The sequence below is a fragment of the Pleurodeles waltl genome, chromosome 1_1 (genome assembly GCF_031143425.1).
Source record: "Pleurodeles waltl isolate 20211129_DDA chromosome 1_1, aPleWal1.hap1.20221129, whole genome shotgun sequence".
NCBI lineage: Eukaryota > Metazoa > Chordata > Amphibia > Caudata > Salamandridae > Pleurodeles > Pleurodeles waltl.
Window position 1 is genome coordinate 642,217,653 of NC_090436.1, and position 21,676 is coordinate 642,239,328.

At 48.0% G+C, this 21,676-nt stretch overlaps 1 protein-coding gene across 8 annotated transcripts in view; it reads right to left on the minus strand.

Annotated features, from left to right (window-relative positions):
• SEMA6A (semaphorin 6A) overlaps positions 1–19,662 on the minus strand; it is a 247,272-nt gene extending 227,610 nt beyond the window's left edge. For all 8 annotated transcript variants that reach the window (XM_069226762.1, XM_069226743.1, XM_069226752.1 and 5 more), the window contains exon 1: positions 19,222–19,662. The gene's annotated coding sequence lies outside the window, so the exon portion shown is untranslated. The remainder of the gene's footprint in view (positions 1–19,221) is intronic.
• Positions 19,663–21,676: the final 2,014 nt, after the last annotated feature.

A 21,676-nucleotide genomic window follows, 5' to 3' on the forward strand; every position in this document is an offset into this window, starting at 1 on the left:
CACCTTTCCTACGGTCTTCTTCTCTTACCCTGTATGTACATGGCTTCCAAGATTCTGGAGGTCTGCCCTATTCTACGGGGTGAACAGTGCCATATGACACACTTGTGCACATATTCAGCCATGGGTCAATGGTTGGCAACCGAGCGGAGACTGCTGACATTGGTGAAACAGACAAAAAGATAGACAAAGCATCTTGTGATACCCCTTGTGGGTGAAGTGCTGTGTTTCAAGAGTCTCCCTACCCTTAACCTTCAATTTAATGTCCTTCTCCACCCACATACAAGGAACACAACAATAGAACCGGTGATAGGCACTGATGTTCTGCAGCATTCAGCAGGAAGCTAACGAAACAACAGAGGTATAGGTAGGTGGAAAGTGTTACTCTCCGTCCTCAATTTGCTAGGATCTGTGTAGACCAGCAGTGGACTTAGTGAAGAAAAAGATTGAAGCCTGAGTCAAAAAAGCAAGACCTTCGAACCTACATTTCATTTTCCGACTACATTTGCTTGCAAAGCATTTAATGTAGCAGAAGACGGACGCGGCAGTAGAGCGCAGGTAGTGTTCAAGTGATCTTTTGTTAAAAAAGATTGATTCGAAAGCTGCAAGTAAATAACACCAAAAAAAACAGACCGGCAGCAACATCGCAACAGGAAGAGCAGCAGCACTGCTGGAGGGGCAAACACAAAATATACAAGCAACGTTTATTTGTGTCAGTTCCAAATGAGCTTTCACCGGACCCCTTGTGTGAATACCAGTGTGGTGCAGCTCGAACCCTGTGCCTGCAGAGAGAACGTGTACCTGTTTGTAAACCTGTCAACATACCTGGCAAAGGAATTTATGCACAATGGCAGGGGAAGTCTTGCTTTCACAGAAAAACATCCGGTATGCTGCAGGGGAGTCTGCACACAACACAGATATGAAGGCAACACACACCCTAATGTAAGTATAGAGTCTTTAGCAGTTTCGCGAATGTGCGTCAATAGAAATAAACAACCCTTTCATCAAATTATTTATTGCAAACTTTGCAGGTAAGTTTTTGGTTACATTGGCTACGAGAAGAAAGCAATACACAAAAGGTTGTGTAGGTTCCTTTCAAGAAAAAGATGTCCTCTAAAATACCAGGAAGGAGCCATAGGAAATAGGCCTACTGTGTGCAAGTGGTACTGCCACTGAGATGCTTATCGGTGGGCCATAGGCTTGCTACAGCATCTCCCAGTCGAGTTTCTGTGTATGATGTGATGGGAATAAATGTACCCTGCCCATTTAACTTAAAATAACAACCTGCAATCTACTAACATGCCTTGGAATTTAAGAAAATGTTTAGTCCACTCTCCTAGTCTTAGAAACGACGAATACCTACAGGGTGAGCGGAACAGATGCAGAAGTTGACAACGAGAAACCACACACCAGAAGGAAACCATCTGTAAGCCTGCAACTACCAACATAACCACTATAAATCCTGATACAGCTCCGAGGAATGGGACTTAAAACGACTGGTGGAGAAACGAGGACTCTGATTGGCTAGAGGGCTTGCAACTGTCATGCTTTAATTATTAAGACGCGCTTTTACCTAAAGCAGCACAACCAACAGCTGTCAAAATACCGTAAAGCGTGTTTCATTTAATATGCATAAGGGACCAGATAATTGTAGTTATTTAATCCTCTAGAAGCACAGGAAAACTGCACTTTAGTATGAGGTTTTGCTCCATTACGAGCCATTATGCACCAGGCAGAGCTCTGTATGTTATTTGCAATGGCAAGACTAGGGATGGATTTTCACAGATGAGAAAGTAATGAGGGGTCATACCAGGGTGGGCACCTCAAAGTAAGGTTATATTAGGAAGGTGTATTTTTTGTTAAACCAGCATTAGTGCCGGCAGCAAGGCTTGCCTGTATGAAGGTGGTAACCCACATGAAGTCTGCACAAATGTACTTGTGACATTTTACGAACCCTGGGCCTGAACTCATACCTTCGTTATGGACATGGTTGTTCTGACCCCGTTTCACTCTATTGCAAGACTTTCACATAAGAGCTTAACTGGCCAAAAGATGTCGTTTCCCTTAAATGTTAACAGTTACCACAAAATACTTCATCAAAGATGGGATAGCATTACACATTATGAGGAGTGATATTACCCAATGATTCAGAACTAAGATTAACACCTTTTCAAACATGGCCCTGCAAATTGTGTCTTGGGGTAATCGGGTGCCCCGAAACGCTCACAATATGTGTAGTGCACAGAGAAAGACACCTGTCGCAGTAGGGACCACAGGTCTCTGGGGCTTTATGGGTCACTGGGGCTTTATGGGTCACTGGGGCCGTATCATGGCGAGGACTCGATTGCTGCACTCGTGGCACACTGCACCTAATCTGAAATAAATCCGTTTGTAAAAAGCACATCTCTGGCAGGCCCGGGACGAGCAGATGGAATGGATCTCAGCTGACAGGGCCGAGGCAAGGACGGACAGGGAGACAGAGGAGGACAAGAAGCAGAGACAGGGTTGTGCAAGAGCTCAGACCGACAGACAGCAGGTAGGATGAGGGAGCGGAAAGCCTGGGTGTGAGAAGGAATGGGAGCCTTGACTCATACCCGCCGGAGCTTCTGGTAACTGGACTTGGGAAATCTAGTGACCGGAAACAGCAAAGGATAATGAGTAAAATGAGACAATCCCGCAGAGGGCTTGTGTGCCAGAAGGGGCGAGGGAGTGCTCGCTCGTTACCCCCTCATGGGGTCCTCCTCATCCCAGTCCTAACAAATGAGGCTTGAGCTCCACTCGAGGAGTAACACTGAAGTCCTCCTTTTTTTTTAAACAGCTCCTCCCTCCACCTCGTCCTGTATGTTACCAAACAGAATCAGACAAGGTGCAACAGGGAGGGCAGAGGAGTGGGAGGAGGAGGAGGAGTACCTACCGGTAATGAAGATTACCGGTAAGTAACAGAACATTTCTCACGCCAGTGACGCTGCAGCCTGGTCTGTTTAACCCAGGAGCGCTAATCAGCCGGAAGTAAACAACGCGTCAACCTCCGACCTTTTCGTATCACAGCCACGATTGGTTACAAAGCGTGACCAGCTTTAAACGCAGCATTATTTGCTTCATTCGATTAATCAGGTGACAACACAACTGTGGCATGCGTGTCAAGCAGGTCTTCGCTGGCAGTCGGGCCAATTGCAGGTTTCAAACTTGTGGAACACAGAAAGCCGATCCCTAACCCGTAGAAACACAGACAGCAGGATTTAAGCACATGCTTCTTGAGAGATCACTTATTTTTAAATTAGAAAGCACCTGTCAGGTCATTGAGTGAAGTCAGGCTACAAAATACTCATAAAAGATTATGTTGTTAAATGTGCATGTCAATAGTGTATTTTCAATCTGCTAGGGATCGACAAATGTTTGCTCACTTCGTGGTTAGTGTTCTGCTGGACTATTGCAAGTGTGTTCACTTTCTAAAAAATAGCTCGCTATAGTCTTTACGCAAGGGCGTTTCACATTGGATGTTAACTCAACGGAGCAAAAACAGAACGCCCTCCTTTGCATGTTTACATTATTTGCACTTCTGCCGGTGATTTGTTTTCAATTTAACTGATGAACTTGATCTCGAAAATACTGCTTAAAATTGGCAATTTGAGCATAATGTAATTGCGAGTTGTGTTCTCTGTCAAACGTTTTCTGGCCACCAGAGGGAGCTCGTTTAGTGCGTCTGCACTTTTCCCAGGTCAACAATTTCTGTGGCGCTGAACTTCATCCTGACTGAGTAGAAATTTAACTCGGCTCCGCTACGGAACAAACTGATGCCCCCATATGGACCAGTGAAATCCTAAGAAACAACAAAAATGCGGCGAACCTCGAAACGAAAACGCAGGGAATTATGGCAAGAACTGCAGTGCTATTCTCAATGAATAAAAACCAGGTTCATGGATGCAATTCGCGCGCTCTCCGAGCCAGCCCGCCAACGGATATAGCGTACATCACCATGTAGCATAGATTAAGCAGAACCGTTCGCCACTCCAGAGGAGGACCGAAGGGTGTTTCAGGCTTCAACCAGTGCTTAGTTTTTAAAGGAAGAGTGTCAGTGCTAAAACTCGGCTCAGAAGTCGGCGACCGGTGCCACTGAACCTGGGCGCGCCTAATACCAAGGGTGATAGTCTTCAAAGTACTGACTGACCCTAACTGTCCCCTTTTCTCGCTGGAGCAGGTTCCTGCCGTCTCCCTTTGTGACGTTTCCCTTTCTCTTCCTTCGCCTTTCTGATGTGGAAGTAGTCCTAGTCTCCGCCAACCACCGGCTCAAATTAAGCACTGGCTACAATTTCTAGAAATGTCTTTTGACAGCGAGCAGTGGCTGTTACTGTGTGAACCCCCACCCTCACAGAGGCGCGCGCCCGCCTGGGCTGAGCTCTACTGGTGCGTTTTTTAATGGGCGTGCTGCTTCTCATTGCTCCCTCTGTGGGAATCGCGGCTTCTGGGCCCTGCCACTTCATGCAACGAGGCAAACAGCCACTTCCATTTCACATCAATGCACATTGTGCATGTGTCACAGCCGGCACAATAACGGCGTGAATTTATGCCCCTGCGGGTTCGCCTGTAACACCCCTTTCTGCTAGACTCCTTTCTCCTTCTTCCAGAGAAGGAACCCTGTCCTGGTGAGGTGTGAATATTAATATCGGTATATCAGCCCCATTCGGCGGTAAGAACCCAGTGCATGTGCACTGTCATAAGAACTGCCTAATGAAAGTTGTGCGCACGTATTTTGAATCACACTTACAGGCCCCGGGCCTGGCTGGTGGGCCCTCTGCACCAGAGCACGCCGGGCTCCATAAATCTCTCCAGGACAGACGGAAGGGCCTGGACACCGGGGAGGTAATGGCACGTACATAACCGGAGAGACAGCTGCAAGCCGCAGAGCTCTGGCGGCGGAAGCGAAGGCAGGTGGGTGGCGGAGGAACTAGGCCGGCAATGATTGGATGAACGGAATCAGGACGTGTTTTATTATGGCGGGTGGGGGTGGAGTTTTGGTTCTGTCAGAATAACCCAGTTATGGACAACTAGAGCCTCCAGAAGCGCCAATTTTGGAACTAAATGTCAACCACATCCTCATGTCAGCTATAAAGATATGGCTGATCGGTAGGTGGGCAGTCAGTGTGTTGGACATGGAGAGGAGCAGCCAAGTCGGTGTGTGGCTCTGAAGATCGTGACCAGCGTCCTAAATTCCGTTCTCTCTTGGACTCCACGTTAGAAAACAGACCAAGGACGGAGGCATTTCTCCACTGGGAATCTGGTACATTTTCTGCTAGCTGTTTGAATGATTTACAGTTTCACGATTTCTCCTTCTTTTGATAGAACATGAAATAGAGGACTAACGTTGCCTGTCTGGGGCAAGGGCAATGCATGGACCACAGTGTGTTTCAGGTGGCAATTACAGAGCCAGTTAATTTCATTAGGCGAAAGAGAAAGTACAAAGTAACCTAGAATGATCTGTACCAAGTACAGAACTAAATGCATATAGAGCGGAAAGCAACACATACCTTGATGGCAGGGGTTGCATGGCTGTGTTACTTCAGTTTTTCTAGGGCTAAAATTGACAGTGGCCCATGTCATCGAATGTAGACAGCGGAAATAGATTTGGTCACTACAGCCTCCCCAGCAGGTCTCACTATAGTGACCGCTTGAATGTGCACTCAGCAGGTGGCAATGCGCCTCCTAGAGTCTGAAAAGAAATGCCACACAATGCCCAGCCCTTAGCACGAGAGACGAAGGAGGCCAGTCAAGTGTTGGTCTATCCTGGGATCATTATTGGTTACTGGCCTTTGAACAAAGACACAATGCAGCCATCAGAAGGCCACGGAACCTAGTTACACTTGGGAGTTTCTGAATAAACATCACAGGGTAGGGTGACAAGCACTCTGCTTAGGTCAAAAAGGACCAGAACAGCTACCACTCTGTAGTCCACCATGCCACAGATGTACTCTACCTCGTCCACAATGCCACAGATGTCCTCTCCCTGGTCCACCATGCAACAGATGTCCTCTACCAGCCCACCATGCCAGATATACTCTCCCTAGTCCACCATCCCAGAGATGTTCTCTCCCTTGTCCACCATGCAACAAATGTCCCTCCCTAGTCCACCATGCGGATGTCATCTTCCAAGTTCACCATGCCACAGATGTACTCCCCTACTCCACCTTCAAACTGATGTCATCTCCCTAGTTCAACATGCCACAGATGTGCTCTCCCAAGTCCACATTGGAACAACGTCCTCTCCCTAGTCCACCATGCAACAGATGTCCTCTCTGTAGTCCACAATGCAGTGCATAGACATTGGAAAACTGCAATATTGATCACGACGTAGAAAACAAATTATTAATAAAAAAACACTACACTTCCTTTACTGTCGGTCAAAATCAATAATCTGCTTCCAGAAGGTGTCTGCCCCTGTTTATTATCTCGTTGTTTGTACCTTTGTGATAAGCATGTGCTACAGACGGTGCATTTCTTCCTTTAATAGTAGGTGTACGCTACCATTGATGCCCGTCATGCTGTGATGCTTCCTATGTGATATGCACCATGGAGGAAGCACTTTCCTGCTGTTTTTAAACCGGAAAACGCAATCTGCCTTTGCATCATTTATACTGAAATCCGTGAATGGGGTTGTTTGTTTGTAGTCTTTTGGGTACAGTCAATAAAGCCCTTGAACCTGTAGAATAGCGTCGCTGGGTGGATCGCTTCTTTCTATTATGAGACCGACCCAGGAGTAAGTCAACAGTGGTTTATATGTCCACCTTCTATACTGAGGTATTGCAACATCCTTTCGAACCATGCAATACTGCTTTCTATGTCACTATGATGGCTTAGAAGGATCAATGCATTGACTGCTTCACTTGAACTATATACATCAGTATGCCACTGTGGATAGTATTCAACTCCTGTGCCTCTTCATCAATAGTGAAATAGTGCAATCCACCCTCATGCCCTTCCTATGCTGCTCATCGTGTAGTTAAGCAGAACCCCCTCACCGTCATATTATGTGTACAAAGTTAGGCCACAAACCCAGGCCAGGACAGCAGCACTTTGTGCAAGAGTTAAACACCAAGGCAGGATGACATCCAAGCAGGATGGGGAGGTTCAGGCACATTACTTGTGAGACATGCATATCAAGGTAACTCACACCAGGTTTTAACCCAAAGTATTGGAGGTTGAAATAGAAAGTAAATGACACAGTAGCTGCCTTAGCGGACTCTTCGACCCATTTCTAAGAAATATCAAGAATATACATGTGAAGTGTTTTATTTGTAAAAAAAAAAAAAAAATAGCATAACAATAGGAGCCAAAAGCTTTTCTTCTGAACCCGCCAGCGCTGCTGTTAAATACAAGGATAGCTGAGTAGGACGGCTACAAGCCTACGTTTCTACTACACGTCTCCTTCACCACCTTCCACTTCCTCTCTCTTCATCTCACACTTTAGGTTCATTTTCATCACTGCCTTCAACCTTTGTCATTTTCTACTTTCTACCTATCTTCTCCCCCTGCTTCCTGCCTTTCCTGCCTCTCTCTCTCTCTTCTTCTGGGTCAGGGTCTGGTGATGAAAAATAAGCCTCGCGCCCAGTACCGCCAGCCACATGGACAAATTAAGCGTGCACGTAACCCTGAATACTGAAGAGCACAGTTGGAAAGCCAGACTCAGGGTTCACTGGACCATACCCAGCAATGCCAGGCCACCGCGGGCAGACTGGCAGAAGGAAGAGCTGCTGATGCTTAGAGGGATGGTATGGCCAGGCGGTAGGGAAAAACAGAATCCACCACCACTTATGGATCCAGATGTTTGAATACCTGGACCCTGCGCTTAGATTCTCAGTTTGAGTTTGGTCGGCGTGAGTGTCTCACACACAGAATAGCGCTGTCTCTTAGTGGGAATATGATAATGAACATGGACTTTTCAAGAAAGTCAACGGATTGTTCTATAGACCTTTCCTACTGCCACCTGTTCCACGCGGTCCTATGAATCTATGTTGGCAGTGCTTTCTTAAATTACATTTAAAAATCACTTCCAACAGTGGGACACTAGATGTTGTTCCTAACTTTATCTAAGGGTGTGGTACCAGGATATAATTTGCAAACTATGATCTACCATTCCCTTAATATCAGCTACAAAAATACTTCCCCACTTAAGTCAATAAAGGAAATCTACATCCAATGTGACAATCATAAATGACAGTTAAGACACAATATTTATGTCAGACGATATATCTGCATAAGATAATGTGACATGCAACTATCTACAGGTCTGGGCTGCTGCAAAGAGCATACTGAACAAACAAGCACTACTGACTGCAAGGTCTATCAATCTATACAGCACATGTGTGTGCGTGGAGTGTGCCTTCCCGTTGTGACAGCGCTCCAGCTTGGGCCTGATATCATATGTAGAATCAAACATGGGAGCAGAGGGCGTCCATTCCCGCACCGCAAATGAATATATGATTAAAGGCCTTGTGAGTTTGGAAGCACATGACAAACGTGTCAAAACGTTTGGAGTTTAAAACAACGTTTTCAAATAGCAATTAATCCCTCTTTAGGCTTTGTGTGGGGCGCCGGTGATGGCTGCCTTTGTGTTCGGCTGGTGTGTGACAGAGGCAGGCCGGCAGCTGTCACCATTGAATGTGGGGACAATGGCGTCTGTATTGGAGGCAGCAGCAGGGGTGCCTCAGAGACAAGACAATTGGAGCGTTCATTGTATGACCACAGTGGGGAGCAGAGGAGGAGGGGCCTAGTGCGAGAGCGGAAGTACAGAAAGACAGCAAGCACCTCTAGTGTAAAGAGGCAGACTGAAGGTTTCAGATCAAATTGATATTTAAAATTTTTGGATAACGTGTGAATGCCAAAGGCGTCTTAACACAGGTGTGGACTCGCATAACAAGCAATTGCAATGCACTGGGTCTCCCATTTGCTGAAGTGAGAGCTATTAGCGTTGTAAATTCCTAACTGGACTTTTCTTGCCACATAAATTGAAAATGAAAAGTAAAACATTAATTGACAAAAGTGAGCTGATTCAAAGCGTCATGGCCACCATGAGCACGAAGGAGAGACACAAAAAAAGAAGTTGTTTGCTTGCAGTCAATCATATCGGAAAATTGTGCAACTATCCATGTTACAGGGGCAGCCTGCAAGGCGGTAAAAAAACCTCCCCCAGGAGAGACAAACATAAAGCTTTTACCAATGATGATAAAGGATTTTTAAAAAGGTAAGCCCACAAACGAGTGATAGTGATGCGCATGCGGTGGGTATGGTTAAAAGTCCACAATAATTACAACATGTCAAAGCACTTGCACACTCAACCTAAAAAGAAACGAAAAGAACCCAAAGAGATTAAATTCTACATCCTAGGAGGGAATAGATAATTACAATGGAAGGGAAAACAGCCAGGTTTTCATATGCTTTCTAAGACTGTCAAAGTTAGCTTGAGCTTTGAGTTGGTAAAGGCAAGTCATTCCATAGTTGACATGCCCTGTGACAAAGAACCCATTCTGGGCTTACTATGTCCTACATGCACAAATACAATGTTATGGAAGCTCTCTGGCATTCCTATGCTACATGGAGCTTCAAGGTATTTTCTAGAAAGACAGAGAGAACCAACGTGCACTAAACCTTTTTTGAGAACAGGAAGGTCATCAGACCACGGACATATGGTGCACACCATGACAGAGGGATTCCACCAGATGCCAACTGGAGCTAAACAGTCCCTCAAAAGATGCCACTGACAGATTTCGCAGGCCAGGGATTTTGGGAAACTGTCACCACACGTGCACAAAAGCGAGATTTGTGAAGTGGAAGTTTTATAACTATAGCTGTGGTCAGTCCATGTTCATTCAGACACATTGCATATTGAAATGACCCTTTTAGGATGTCAGACTTGTATAATCAGTTATCATTTCGTAAGATCCAGCTCATCACAGAGACAAACATGTTGGACATAAAGATGTGCATGATCCACAGGGTATGTGTATAATGGGGTATACGTAAAGATCCCTTTCCCTCCCCTGTATGTATTTACAACTGCTGTAGACCCCAATCTCCTCATCCACAGAGATGAAAAGCTAAGACCTTACCAACTGCGGTTGACAAAGGTGGAAACGCCGAAACGCGGTCCTTAGCGTATCAATAAAAATTATCTTTCAGCAGCTGTGGAGTGCCGTATTCCTGTCTTTAACACTGACGGAAAAGTGGAGATTTTTGATGTGGTGGCGCACGTCGGACATCGGCACCACTGACGATTTGGAGCAGACGAGCTACGTCGAGTCCAGTGTCTATATATATATATATATACAAAAAAACATAAATGTCTTGAGTAATGCTAGACCTAAAAAGATGATGGTCACTAGGGATGAGCTTGACACCCCACTGAAAAGTACAATCTAGTCAGATTTATTGCATCTCCACAATAAACTGAAGGAAAAAGATTATGTGAGCACTGTTTTATAACACAGGCAGTTATGAAACACAATGTTGATAGGTCAATATGTAGGTATGTCTGTGGTATTTCTATAGCACAAAACCTACCCAAAGGTCAGTGGAGCACTGTACAGGGTCAAAGAATAGCTTATAGGGAACTAGTGATAGGAGAGGCAGCAGGTGTATAGATAGTTGATGCATTATGATGTGGTGTTCTTTAAAGAGGTGAGTCTTCAACTCTGCAGTCCTGATGGGTAGAGATGTTCCAGATCCTGGATGCACAGGTGGGAAAGTACTGCTGCTTTATTCAAATACAATGAAATAAAATATACTCAACTATATTTCCCTATTTGTTTGTCTTGTAGTTACTCAGATTTTAAAGGTATTTTAATGGGGCGCACGTTATTTCGATTTAAGCTGACACATGTTCCACTGAGGCGATCAGCCTCTGACATTTTCCAAGGACCATGAATGCAATGTGTGGTTTGACTTTTATTTGTTAGTAGTTGCATTTTGTCAAGAGGCAGCTTGTGTGAATTGAAATGGACACAAGGGCCTAGAAGCTCATATGCCAGTGACAGACTCTGTGATGCCATAAATAAGGGCAGTCTGTGCAACCTTTAACACAGCCTACTACTGCCACACAGACTGTCTGTTAAGCCTAAATGCAAAATATCATGTCGAAACTATATACATTTGAAAAATGGGAAGCCTTTACAAATTGGTACCTGACAAATAGTCTCAATACAGGAATCTGGATGAAAGGCATCAAAAACTCAGAAAGATATCAGTGCAGAACTTGTCTGAAGACAAGACCGGACTTAAAATACACCTTTTCAAACTCAAGGCACGGCCTAGTGGCAGTCTATCAGTACTCTACATACCTCACTCCCCCGCACTGTAGGATAAACGCATGGCCAATTGTTTTATTATGTGAGACTTTAAGTTGTTTTCCTATTTTAAGAATTCCTGATTATCCGTTCTTCCACATAATTGGAGTTTTGATTGGATAATTTGTATATATAATTATTTTAAGTGATCATACAATAAACATTCGTTCATTTACTCCCCTGCACTGTACCTAAACGAATGCCTTATGGAGAGGAAGTTTGTTTTACTTAGACCCTACAAAGCCAAGCTGTCATATTTTCTCTAAATGCAAGTATAACCTGAAAAAGGGAGCATGGCATACATCCTAAGGGTGTACCCCTTTATATTGTGGTGGATGCCCCTAAAGAAGACTCCTCAAAGTTTTTTAGGGCAACAGTATTCCTCAACACACCCACTGATGAAACTGCATAACGAGGAAGGGGAAATCAGTCTGATGTAGGTGTGTGTAACAGCCCAAGTGACAAAATATGTCATTGAGTCATTTCTTCAAATTGGGTCAACATCACTCACACCGCCCTGAAATGGAAAACACGCCAGGAAGGATCCACCAGGAAGGCCCAACCCTCGATATCTGTTGTCAGCACACCATCCAGCCACACTCTCTATGCAGACCAACCTTCTGGGCTCAAGTGCACATGGGACAAAGTCGGGTTTCAACCCCCAGCAAGCGGACACTTAATTGTGTTATGTGACCAAAGTGCTGTTCTTAAAGAGCGGTGTCACAATGACATGTCCTCCTATGCAATGCATTGTCACTGCAACGGGATAGTAAGATGCACTGGGACTGTTCCAGTCTCAGCTGCTGCTCTTGTAACTGGACTCATGGCCGCACTCAGGGTCACACCGATCGTCCAGTGGTACATCTGCAGCAGTGCCCCAGACCAATGCCTCAACTGCCCCCGTTGCGGACGGGGGCAGAAGGTGCCTAGATCGCAGTCTTGCCTTCGCACTAACATTAGCATTCTAGCAGTCTTGCATTTACAAAGACAAACCGCAGAACAGCAATGCAAAGGAGGTCACCTAGCCCACCAGTACCTGCGGTCCACCTGAAGCCTATGTCATACAGTGCTCCATCGCTCGCAGGTCCCTTGATATAAAGAAGCATGAATCAGGTGACAATATTCTTATTTTCTGGTGAAACTGGGGCATACTGATGGTCATTCCAGGTCTGGTGGAAGTCTGTCTCACAGCCAAGGAGGAAGGGCTCTCCCCCACCACGCACCCCCTATTTGGCTGTGATGGAGTCGAGGTCGCTTGGCCGAGAGGACCTGGGTGACCTCTGGGACTACAGCAGTGGACCCTGTATGTCAAAACTGGAGCACCAGGGAGCTTTGCCTTTGTAACACAGGGAGCCAAGTAATGTATATTTTACAGATCAGCGAAGTGGCGTCCCTTGTACAGCATGAGACTATGTGTGCAACAATAACACACAAGCACGCATCTCAGTGTGAGGGAGCTCGGAGCTTCCGGAAGGGCGGAGATATAGTAGGACTCTAGGAATATGCAGGGCACATGCCTGGGCGCCCACCCTCGGCAGAGGCCTCCAGGAGGACCCGCTCGCCTCAGCCCACAATGTACCCATTGTTGTCACAGTGATGGAAGAAAGACACCGGCCGTGCACAGGGCCGGGGCCGATTTCACCCTAGCCTCATGTCTGTCAGCGCTGAATATCCCTTCTCCTTGTCAATCCTCGGACAACAACACGGGGGTGGGGGCACAGCCCTCTCCTGATTCCGAAAACATGCACACAAACAAATTCGCATCAGTCGCAGCCCTTTCACAACACGGGCGGACTGAGCCGCGCTCATTAATCTGCTGTCTCGTTATCAATGGAGGCCCCTCCCTGTCTCCGGCCTCCGCCCCTCTCAGGCTGGGGGAGCTGTCCTCGGAAGAGGAGGCGCAGAGCCCGCGCCTTGCTGCGCTGTTACCTCCTCTGCGCGCATTCCTACCGCCCCGTGCCATCCACAGCTCTCACGTGCCCACCTCCCCACCCCTCCGCTGCCTGTCTGTGGACGGATCACGGGGTAACAACACCCCAGGCTGGGCATGACCTCAGTGCAATAGGCGACAGCTTAGGGAGTACCCTAAATCCCGGCACGGGGTGCCACTTCAAGCCCTCACGCGTGTGCATCTAAGGGCCTGTTTCCGGGTTGGGGGCAAGGAGGGGGCAGAGTGTCTTTCTACATCGTCGTTGACTTGTTTTTACAGCAGTCACGCGGGGACTTGTCGAAATGCATTCCTTCGACATAACTATATACATTCAATAACAGTAGGCCGTACGCACGTGAGCAGTCGGGTTCCTTCTCTGTATAGGAGAGGGAATTTTAGTTCCTATGGCATAGGCGGACAACTGTACCCACACAAGCTCAACTCAAAGCATGCCGAATATGCGCAGTGAGCCGTCCCTCCAGAGCGACCAAATGCAGAACCAGCCAGCGCTTCGCGCACATCACTGGTGAAGGCGCTGTACGCATGACACAATGTAAAACAACACAGAGCAGGAGGGGGGTCGCGACTCTGGAACATGGGCTCGATCTTAACCCGAGTGATCAAGCCGCGCTTTCTTTTCAAGACTCCCCGTGATCTGAAATAACTGAAGGGGGACAAGTGCACTCTACAAAACTCCCAAACATAAATATGCAACGTCAGGTCTCCTTCTCAAGTGCTTACAATGTGCTACAAGGCTAATAAAGGCTTTCATACAGGTAACAATAGAAAATCTCCCAATTTCTGGTAGAAAGTGAAAACGCGGAAGCGATATGACACCCCGTGCCCCGCCCCGCCACAACACACACGCCAAAAGAGATGGATGATGGACGAAATTAGGCCACTTGTTTCTTGTCCAGTTGTAGCGCTTCTTGCAGAAAATGGAGCCTTTACATTGACCAGTCCGAGAGGCTATTCCTGGCTGTCGCTGTGTGTGAGCTGGGGGTAGCGAGGCCGCGGGCTGGCGCACAGGCCCGCTCTTGTTTTTGGAGATTATGGGATTAAAACAAAGATTCCCGAGACACAGCAAGCCCCTGGGAGCGCTAGCACGTGGGCTGCTGATTTTAAACGATTGGCCTGGGGTTAACCTGCAACCCCGAGAGCACACATGTACCAAGGCACAGAGCGGCGCCGAGCTTTTTTTGTGTGCGAAACCTATAACCGATTTTACCGCACGCAAGGTGTATTTGGCAAATTTACAGCCAAGCAGTAAGGACGCCCCTGGAACTGGACCAAAACTTTTCAGGCTCTTAAGAACACCGCCAACCGCCCGAAGATAAGGAACGCGCGGGGAAACTGCAACCCGTGCTGCGCATGCGTGGGCTCCGGCAAAGATACTTTCGGATGATGTCTGGAGACAGTGTTCTGCCTTGATATTTAAAACTGGGTTAATGAGTAATCTGGCAGTCCTTTGATGCCAGGCTGCAACGGCACAGCCAGGGGCTGCTGCCCAGGAGAAGGGGTACCAGCGTGGAGCAGGCATTCCCAATAACAGCAAAACCATGATTTATGGTACCTGCCAACAAAACCTGGGGGGTTCATAGTGGGCTTCTGGAGCGCAGGGAGGCCAGCCCTCTTTACCCACGGCCCTCGTTCTCATGGTCCCATAGCTATTTTTGTGAATTGGTCGTTGTTGTGTTAGGCCCCGGTTTAAAACAACAGAAAATAGGACAGTGGCCCTCGGACTTCACTGCATTCTCTCTCCCTGTTGCGCGACGGACAGATGCGAACGTTTAAATTCTGGTGCCATTTTAAAGAAAATTACCCAAATGCCCTCCACTGCCTGGCGCTGAAAAACCAAGCTAGCCATCCCTACCAGGAATCCCTACATCACGATCTCTCTGCCTTAAAACCCCCTGGTGAACCCCTCACCACTTCCACGAATCCTTTGAGAGCCTGCAAGCAGAAAGAACTTCCCCCACAGGTCCACGCGGCCCTAGGCCAGGAGAAACACTGTAGAGTGTACTGGGAGACACACCTGGGACCACACAGCAACACAAAGTGGTACATATCACTGGAAATAAGCAAAATACGTCACCAGCAAGACACAATGCATAAAACATGTGCTTCGAAAGGAGCCGAGAGCTAATGTGACCACAACAGGAGAGACTGTACCGCTCCATGTACTTAAAAGTGTTTACTTTGGCAGCACCATTTTCACTTGCGAAGCCAAATAAATACATTATGTCTTCTTGTAATTAACTATCTGTAGCGCTCTGCTCCCGGGGAATTCGTTGTTCCCTGCAGTCAAAGGAAGTCCAAAGAAGAGGCTCTTCTAATGCACGGCGCACCGTCTGCACAAGTGTGCTCTTGGACAGGCACTCCGACTCACGTGAAAAGTAACTCAAAATACAAAATATGTTAAGTGGCATAACACAAGGTCTGTGTGGGTTTTACCATACCCTCCAGAAACTCTCACATCCCTGCACATACCCCAGAGCTCTCGTGCCTTCGCGTTACTACGAGGGTACTTGGGCTTGGGAACCGTCCTGTCAAGTGCTTTGAACTCAGTGCTGCTGTTGAGGGGTCACAGCAGAATGTTTCTTTAAAATAAAACTGAAAGCCGCCCACTTAAGTGTAATTAGGTGTTTTGCCTTCGAAGTACACTGTGATGGACCAGCAGCTCCGTCCAGGACGGGTACTGCGCCTAGAAGTCTCCCATCAGCTCTAACACTGATAGTGCGTCCGAAACCTGGCTCAAATGCATCGAAAGCGCACAAATTAACTACCGTGGTAGGGGGAGACCGATCCAATTAGTGCTTGGAGACGCCGGTGAGAAGATGGTGGGCGCACACCAATTAGGTTCGGCGTTCAATGGATCCTCTGTGGCCTCGTGACGGGTCTAGGCGCCAGGGATACAACCGGGGGAGGGCGAGTATGAATTACCGCAGGCTATGGGTGAATAAACGGAGACTGCTCGCCCCTTACAATAGACAAGAGTCCATGTCACCACGAGAACTGAATTTCAACCGGTGGTGTTGGGGGGTAAAGGTGTGGGGGGGGGGGGGTAATCAAACCACAGCTGTGGTGTAGGTGAAGGGCACGGGTACGTGCCTGGCGGGGCTAGTGCAAGGACGTGGACGGTATTATCCCTCCTCAGGGACCATTGATAACAGAGTGCGTCTCTTTGCAGTTCTTTCCACAAACTAAACCCCACTCTCCCAGACGTGTGTCCACATCAGCCCCAGTGCGTCCCATGACCCCCAATCACCTCTCGGTCAGCGCTGCGTCTTAACCTCGCGCCTGAGGTGACATCTTTATACTAGGGCCCTAACACACAATGCAATTAAGGGGGGCCCGGATTTGATGAAGTTAAAATGCAGACTGTTAACAACTCCCCTCCCTCCCAGTTATAGCCCTCCTGAGAGATGGAACCGCTACCTGGCTTTCGCGGCTCAATTTGTTGATTGCGCCAACTTTGCGCATAGCCAGGTAAGCGAGCCTTAGCCCGTGCGCAAAGGGGGACGCAGAACAGCAAGGACACATCGGGAGACACACGTGGGACACTTCCCCCAACCCCCTCACCCTGTTTTGTTGCACCGGATCAGGGATCGAGTGTCCCAAGGCAACAGGATTCCTTTGCCTCAGTCACCCCAACAAGCATTAGCCCCCTCTCTTCAATTATTACGGAAAGCAAGCCACTGTTCCAGAGAAGCCCCGCGCCGCTCCGCAAGAAAAGCGATTTTAAATTTCTGTCCCTGGATACGTTCGTGAGATTGCAGATGGTATGAAAAACACGCACTTCCCACAACCAGTCAATAAAGCTAGTTTAGATATGACAACAAAACCCTCCCCTCTCCGAGAGAGGCACGGGGCACCGTGTCAGGGTTGAGGCGAAGGCTGGGCGTGGGAAAGGCATGTTTTCAAGGGAAGGAAGGAAGGAGTGTTTGCTGGTCTCGCCGACCCTGGACTGTCTACTGTTCCGGAGTGTTTCACTTCCCAACCTCAGACCAGGGCCGACGACGGCAGCTATTGACCTGCGACTGGAATACGGTCCAACCCGCCCAAAAACACACAAGAGAAGCATGCACAACTAACAGTCAAGGAAACCAGGCAACGACATCAGTCAATAAAAAACTTGGGACATCTTGAGCCAATAACGTGGGGAATAGCCAAGTAATAAACCGAAGAATCCCCAGCATATCCCAGTAAAAAAGAAGCTAATCCAAGAAAACCAGTCATCATGCGGACATCCTGGGCAACTTCCACACAAGAAACTCGACCAAATCCTACTCAATAAACCTGCAGAGTAGAGTCCTCGGACAAAATCTCACGCACGTATCAGCCCGGAAACCGTGGCATACCCCAGCCAAGACAACCTGGTAATCACAAACCACGAAAACTGTAACCACAAAGCAAGAAAACCTGACTGCTGCAGTCAAGACAGCCTAGCATACCGCAGCCAAGTCACTATAGTGTACTGCAGCCAAAAAACAGGGTAAAAGCAGAATATAGGCAATCTCAAATCAGAAAGATCAGGAAAATACCACCCAATAAATCGGAGTAAACCACAGCCAGGAAATCCGAGAAACACCTGCCAAGAAATTTGGCGAAACCTCAGCCAAGAAACTTGAGCAAAGCTAAGCAAAGAACACAAGGGAACCCAGGCCAAGAAAACCATGAAATCACCCACCCAAGAGTGCCAAAGGATCCCTAGCCAAAAGACACAGACAACCTTCAGCCAAGTAAACCTCGCAATCCCTAGTCGAAAATCTGAGCTGGGAATAAACGGGCAGACGCCAGATATAAAATTTAGAGAAATGCCACACCAGAAACGGGTGCAAACCACCAGCCCAGAGGGACGGGTAACCGTAAGCTCAGATACACAAGCAACACCCCTAAAAGACACCAGACTCTCATCAGACAAGAAATGTGGTTATTCTTGGCCAGTGCATCTGGTATTACATAATGGGCAAATATATCAATTAAAAAGGAAACAAGATCACGATATTCAAGAACGAAGGAAAGCAAACACTACCCAATGAATGTGGGCAACACCTAAAAAAAGTAATGACGAAAACGCAACTAAGAAAGAGAAACCTCCAGCCCAAGTAAGCAATAATTCCTCGCCAAGAAAACGAGGCAAACCTTGTTAGGGCAACCCCAAGTCAAGATATCCGGGCAGCGATTAGCTAAGAAACCCGGTCGTCCCCAGATTGAATTCCTTGGCAATCCGATTTCCAAGAAACAGTGGCAAGTATCAGCCACCAGCAAAGACTATTAGCCGTCAAGAAACTAGGGCAAAGAAATGGGAGCAATTATCAGAAAAGAAAGTGGGGCAAACCACAGATAAGAAACGACCAAGAAGCCCTGACAACATCCATAAAATAACCGAGGAAACACCAGCAAAAGAAAAACCTGCCAAATACCCATCCCCATAGTAGAGCAACCCAGGCATACATCAGTTAAAAAAATAAAAAAAAACACAGGCGACTCTAGTAAAGGTGGAATAACATGCAAATTACGACAAAGAAACCATGATAGAATAAAAAAGCAACAGTAATATGATAAGGCATAACAAGAGGAAAGCATAACAAGAGGAAAGCAGAAAACAGCTAAAACAACACCACAACCAACAGCCATGTTATGTTCAGAGCCCACTGAGGGGTGTGGTGCTTCCTCGGTGTGCTTAGAAAGCAACAAAACATTTCTAGGGGAAACGGTAACAGACTTTTCTGGTCTACCCCACATTTACCCCCAAAGGCTCAGGGAAGGGTGGCAGGGAGCAGAGAAGCAAAAGGCATCTGATGCATGGGTAGCCAGGGCACGCGCGCACAAGGCTCCCTCTGGTCCCCGGGAGAGGCTGGCTCCACACATCCATGCCACTCTGTGCACCATCACCCCCTTCAGGGGCACACATGCCACCTGCTCCGCACAGACACCAGAGTCGAGGCGTGGGCATACCTTGTGCTCATGTAGGGGCAGCTGGCAGCAGGACTAGCCGACGCAGTGTCCCATCAGTAATCCGTGTGATGGGAGCTCTCTGGGCGGGGGTCTCCGGCGGCACTCTCCCCTCTGCAATCCTTTGTCATCACTCCTCATGTGCCCGTGTTATCAGTGCTGCGGGCGCCGGGCAGGATCTGCGCTCCCCTTCTCTCCAGGAGGTGCTGGGGGACCAAGAAAATGATTCAAGCAACTCTTTCCTCCAAAAACAAATTCCACAGGCTCCACTTAGACGGCTGAGCTCCCGGGTGCAGAGGGGTGCGGGCGGGCATGCGGGTGCGGGGGTCCCGTGCTGAGGTCCTGCTCCGGAGAGGGAAGGAGCGCGTGGTTCTGACTGACTCCTCGTCTAAGCTGCTGGGCATTGCACTGAGCGCCGAGGAGCGAAGCGCGAGGCCCGGCCCCGGCCCGCCCCCAGGCACTGCCTCCTCCTGCCCACCGGCCGCCCGCCCCCTGCTCCGCCCTGCGAGGGAGCTCGTGGGGGAGGGAGGAAAGCAGGACTGGATCACTGGGGGAGGGAGCGTAGCCGGCCTGCGAGGGAAGAGGCAGCGGGCAAACCATGGTGAGAGCAACTGTGCAAGGGGCACTGCCTGTGTGAGGGAGAAAGGCACTCACGCGGGAGAAAGGAATGCACGCACAGCTGAAATCCGTGTGAGAGAAGGGAACACGTGCATCACACGCTCACGCAATACATGGGAGAGAACGGCGTACACGCATATGCACAACAATCTACGTGAGCCTAAGTGGGTACGCTTTCGCACAGCAGCAGCTCACTTGGGCAGCGCATAACCAGTGTACTGCGGGCACTAACTAGTACAAGTTAGGAAGTGCCATCCCCCTCGCTGAACAATGAAGTACAGCAAAAATCAGGGTTCAGTACCCCCCATGACCCAGAGCCCCGGTGTCACTGCACCTGCTGCACCAATGAAAGCTACGCCCCTGCACATGGGGCGAAAGGAGCGCGCGTGCACGCACAACCACCCACAGGGGAGAGGAAGGAGCACACGAGCACGCACAGCAACCACCAACGTGGGGTAAAAAGGAACGCACGAACATCAGTAACATACACGGGCGAGAAAGGCATATACTCACAGCAAGAACTTGCGTGGGAGAAAATAAAGGCACAGACAGCCGGACGTACATGAAAAAAAGACGTTCATTGCAACAATGCTCATTAAAAAAGAAATACAAATGTGCACTCCCACGTTAAAATTAGCACATGATTTTAAAGGAATAGAGGCGCACACGTGTTTGCATGCAGTGAAACAGAAGTGCAAAAAAATAACACGCTCAATATGAAAGAAACAGTGTACAAGTGACACATTTAGCAACACCGAAACGTGTATATTAAGTAAACGTGGAATGTACAGATCATCTTTACCCCTGTTAATATGTGACTGCACTTGTAGTCACGTTTGTATACGTAATAATGGGGATGTGAGTCCATTGCTCTTATGAGATGTGTAAGTAATGCACGGATTTCACATGTGCAGTCACCTCTGACGGCTTTACAGAACAATAAAAGGGCCGGGCAGGACGCGTGTGTCAGCGAGGACCCGGAGCGGAGCAGACAATGGGAGGCAGGGGCGCTGCGGAACAGGCATAGTTGAGGGGGCCGCTCCGCCTGCTCTGTGCCTGTAGCAGCAGGAGCAGCCGAGAGGTAATCCCGGCCTGGATCCTTCAGCGGACGGGAGGGCGGGGCGCTGCAGACGAGGGCGGGCCTTCCGAGGCGCTACATCACCCCTTCTCGTTACGTTTCAAGGGGAGACTGCTGAGTCAGTTAGTGACTGAGCGTGCTTTAAAGCATGACTGCAGCACCGCCATACCTTGTTGATGAGGCTGGAAGGTTGTCAGGAGAGATCCATTTCACCAAGGCCAATTTAAGAGATGAAATTAATAAAGGGGTGGAGGCGAAGAAAGAGGAGACATGCGCAAGTTCCAAGATTTTTTTTATTTTTATTTGCTATATATTTGCTGTTATCTCCCAAATCTCGGGCTTCCATGAACAATTCTGCCTATAAATAAGTGACAACGGTCTAGTGATAATATATTGTGTACAAGCAGTGTGCGCTTTATCAGTCCAGGGGCACACATACCCCAAGGCCTTAGCAAGTAGAAACGATGAGCATTTTTAAGGTCAGAATATAGCATATTTCAAAACTCACTTGAAATGCATGGACCAGAAATACTTTTTAAAGGGACACCAAAATGACCATGTGCGATTCTCCCTCTTCCTTGAACTGCCCTGCCGATGGTTCACTCGTGAGAGGTGTAAAGTGACCGCTATTGTATTCAGGGAGCGCCGGAGACGGGCATTGCCATGTTTACTGCATGACCACGTATGGACGGTAGGTTTAGAAAAGCAAGATTCAATTACATTTCGCCCATTGTATGCCGGCGGTCACACGTGGCAGCTCAC